The following is a 4,476-nucleotide window of genomic DNA, read 5'->3' on the forward strand; positions in this document are numbered from 1 at the left end:
CAGATAGTGGGAACAGTATTGTTATCCTCTCTGGCGTCTCTGTCGCCCACAACAACACTACCACACAAATAAGTAGCCTCCCCAGGTAATCCCATGGAAAGTGAGGATTAGAGAAGAGGGGGAATGTGAGAGAGAGAGAAAGAGAGGGGCATCTTTACACAACACCACTCGACCAATCAGAGGGTGGAAGACTGCCCTAAACTAATCAATGGTAACAATTGGGATAGCCAATCAGATCAATTCTGAAGTCACTCCACAGGTGCTGTTTACAAAAAGCTCTGACACCTGGTTCTAGGCTCTCTGGAAGTGGAATCTCTCCAACACTGACACCCGGTTCTAGACTCTCTGGAGGTGGAATCTCTTCAACACTGACACCTGGTTCTAGACTCTCTGGAAGTGGAATCTCTCCAACACTGGCACCTGGTTCTAGACTCTCTGGAGGTGGAATCTCTCCAACACTGGCACCTGGTTCTAGACTCTCTGGAGGTGGAATCTCTCCAACACTGGTACCTGGTTCTAGACTCTCTAGAGGTGGAATCTCTCCAACACTGGCACCTGGTTCTAGACTCTCTGGAGGTGGAATCTCTTCAACACTGGCACCTGGTTCTAGACTCTCTGGAGGTGGAATCTCTCCAACACTGGCACCTGGTTCTAGACTCTCTGGAGGTGGAATCTCTCCAACACTGGCACCTGGTTCTAGACTCTCTGGAAGTGGAATCTCTCCAGCACTGGCACCTGGTTCTAGACTCTCTGGAGGTGGAATCTCTCCAACACTGGCACCTGGTTCTAGACTCTCTAGAGGTGGAATCTCTCCAACACTGGCACCTGGTTCTAGACTCTCTAGAGGTGGAATCTCTCCAACACTGGCACCTGGTTCTAGACTCTCTAGAGGTGGAATCTCTCCAACACTGGCACCTGGTTCTAGACTCTCTGGAGGTGGAATCTCTCCAACACTGGCACCTGGTTCTAGACTCTCTAAAGGTGGAATCTCTCCAGCACTGGCACCTGGTTCTAGACTCTCTGGAGGTGGAATCTCTCCAACACTGACACCTGGTTCTAGACTCTCTGGAGGTGGAATCTCTCCAACACTGGCACCTGGTTCTAGACTCTCTGGAGGTGGAATCTCTCCAACACTGGCACCTGGTTCTAGACTCTCTAAAGGTGGAATCTCTCCAGCACTGACACCTGGTTCTAGGCTCTCTGGAAGTGGAATCTCTCCAACACTGACACCTGGTTCTAGACTCTCTGGAGGTGGAATCTCTCCAACACTGGCACCTGGTTCTAGACTCTCTGGAGGTGGAATCTCTCCAACACTGGCACCTGGTTCTAGACTCGCTGGTGCTGAGGTAATTTAAATCTGGGAATTGATTGCTCTGTGGTGGTGGCGGTTGCAGCGAGCGGGACGTTAGTACCATTACTCAGGAAGCCAGAGAGAAAGGCTATATGTTCCACTGACAGGCCTATTAGGTACCTCAGTGACGTGTGGAACCGAGCCGAGTTGAACACACAAATTAAACCCCTGCCATGCTGGAACCTGGGAGGGAGCAACACACTGAACGTTGGAGAAGAAAATACCACGAATAGAGCTGATATGATTGCTTTCTCCACATGTCAGAGAGGCATAACATGTGTTCTACAAAATATATTTATGTTGAAACACTGCATTGTGTCCAAATGAATGCAGAAGGGGCTGTGAATGCTTAGTTTAGAAAAACTGTGCTTCTGTTACAATGTAACTGCCTAGTTCTATACCACTATAACATTATTCAGTGGTCTAATGAAGAGCTGGGACTGTCTTTCTTACTGCCATGAGACAACCATGACTGAAGAGCTGATGTCCGTACAACTGAAGAAGGAGATCTATTTAGTTAAACTTCTCAGTCTGCTTTATATTCTGAATGGAAGCAATTGAGGTCAACATAAAGGTAAGAACCTGAAAAGAGAAATGACCTAATACAACCAACCAGTACTATCAAGCTGTTTCTCCTCCCTAACCAACCAGTACTATCAAGCTGTTTCTCCTCCCTAACCAACCAGTACTATCAAGCTGTTTCTCCTCCCTAACCAACCAGTACTATCAAGCTGTTTCTCCTCCCTAACCAACCAGTACTATCAAGCTGTTTCTCCTCCCTAACCAACCAGTACTATCAAGCTGTTTCTCCTCCCTAACCAACCAGTACTATCAAGCTGCTTATCCTGCATAACCAACCAGTACTATCAAGCTGTTTCTCCTGCCTAACCAACCAGTACTATCAAGCTGCTTATCCTGCATAACCAACCAATACTATCAAGCTGCTTCTCCTGCCTAACCAACCAGTACTATCAAGCTGCTTATCCTGCATAACCAACCAGTACTATCAAGCTGCTTCTCCTGCCTAACCAACCAGTACTATCAAGTTGCTTCTCCTGCATAACCAACCAGTACTACAAACTGCTTCTCCTGCCTAACCAACCAATACTTTCAAGCTGCTTCTCCTACATAACCAACCAGTACTATCAAGCTGGTGTTGGAGTCATGTAGACGTTGGTGAACAGGGAGTACAGAAGGGGACTAAGCATACACCCCTGAGGGGCCCCTGCGTTGAAAGTCAGTGTGGTGGATGTGCTGTTGCCTACCCTCATCACCTGGGGGTGGCCTGTCAGGAAATCCAGGATCCAGGAGCAGAGGGAGGTGCTAAGTCCCAGGGTCCTTAGCTTTGTGATGAGCTTGGAGGGCATGATGGTGTTGAATGCTGAGCTGTAGTCAATGAACAGCATTCTCACATATGTGTCTTTTGTGCAGGTGGGAAAGGGCATTGTGCAATAGAGATTGCATCATCTGGGGATCTATTGGGGTGGTATGGAAATTGGAGTGGGCCCAGGGTGTCTGGGATGATAGTGTTGATGTGAGCCATGACCAGCCTTTCAAAGTAATTTAGACCGGTACCTTGGCATTCTTGGACACAGGGACTATGGTGTTTGGCTTGAAACATGTAAGTATTACAGATTGAGTCAGGGGGAGGTTGAAAATGTCAGTGAAGACACTTGCCAGCTAGTCAGCACATGCTCTGAATATGCATCCTGGTAATCTGTCTGAATGTTAACCTGTTTAAAGGTCTTCCTCACATCGGTTATGGTGAGCGTGGTCGCACAGTTGTCCGTAACAGCTGGTGCTCTCATGCATGGTTCAGTGTTGCTAGCCTCGAAGCGAGCATAGAAGGCATTTAGCTCCTCTAGCAGGCTCACGTCACTGGGCAGCTCGTAGCTGGGTTTCCCTTTGTAATCTATGATCGTTTGCAAGCCCTGCCACATCTAACAAGCATTATAGCCAGTGTAGTAGGATTCGATCTTGGTCCTGTTTTGACAATTTGCCTGTTTCATGGTTCGTCGGAGGGCATTGCAGGATTTCTTATGAGCATCAGGATTAGTATCCCGCTCCTTGAAAGCGGCAGTTCTAGCCTTTAGCTCAGTGCGGGTGTTTCCTGTAATCCATGGCTTCTGGTTGGGATATGTACGCAAGGTCACCGTGTGTACAACTTCGTCGATGCACTTATTTATGAAGCTGGTGACTTATGTGGTATACTCCTCAATGCCATTGTATGAGTCCCGGAACATATTCCAGTCTGTGCTAGCAAAACAGTCCTGTAGATTAGCATCTGCGTCATCTGACCACTTCCGTATTGAACACGTCACTGGTACTTCCTGATTGAGTTTTTGCTTCTAAGCAGGAATCAGGAGGATAGAGTTATGGTCAGATTTGTGAAATGGAGGGCAAGGGAGAGCATTGTATGTGTCTCTGCGTGTGGAGTAAAGGTGATCTAGAGATTTTTGGCCTCTAGTTTCACAGGTAACACGCTGGTAGAAATTAGATACGACAGATTTCAGTTTCCCTGCATTAAAATCACCAGCCACTAGGAATCAATACTATCAGGCTGCTTCTCCTGCCTAACCAACTTTATCCATCTGATCCACTTCCACAAGGTTCCATTTCCTTAACCAAAGCCTTAACCCAGGGATTCTACAAAGGTGTCCTGTTTGAGTGCATGTGAATGAGATGTTTTGTCATTACCAGTATAACTGATCAGTGTGTCCTCTCAGTAAAGAGGATGTGCTATCAACTAACAACTTCACCTCTGAACCGCAAGGCCACCTGTTTCTTGTAGCCGTGCTTTTTCTCAGATACGCTATTGAGTCAACAAGCAGTTAACCTCAATACTACAGCTCATTGTTACTGTCTACTGAGGAAATGTACTATACCTCTTATAAAGACAAAGATACAAGCAAGAAAGCAAACAGTTCAGACATTATACATTACAGAAATAACTGAATTTAAAATCCCTGGTGCTTTTAACTTTCTAACTGTACATAGTATACTAGTACTATGCAAATAGAGTTCTGTACAGTACAGTGTACAGTGTAGTACATTATATTTAGTGTATACAGTCATGTACAGTTGTCCAATATTAGAGTGTACTATTGTGTCTCTATAGGGACTTA

Source organism: Salmo trutta, unplaced genomic scaffold (assembly GCF_901001165.1).
Source record: "Salmo trutta unplaced genomic scaffold, fSalTru1.1, whole genome shotgun sequence".
NCBI lineage: Eukaryota > Metazoa > Chordata > Actinopteri > Salmoniformes > Salmonidae > Salmo > Salmo trutta.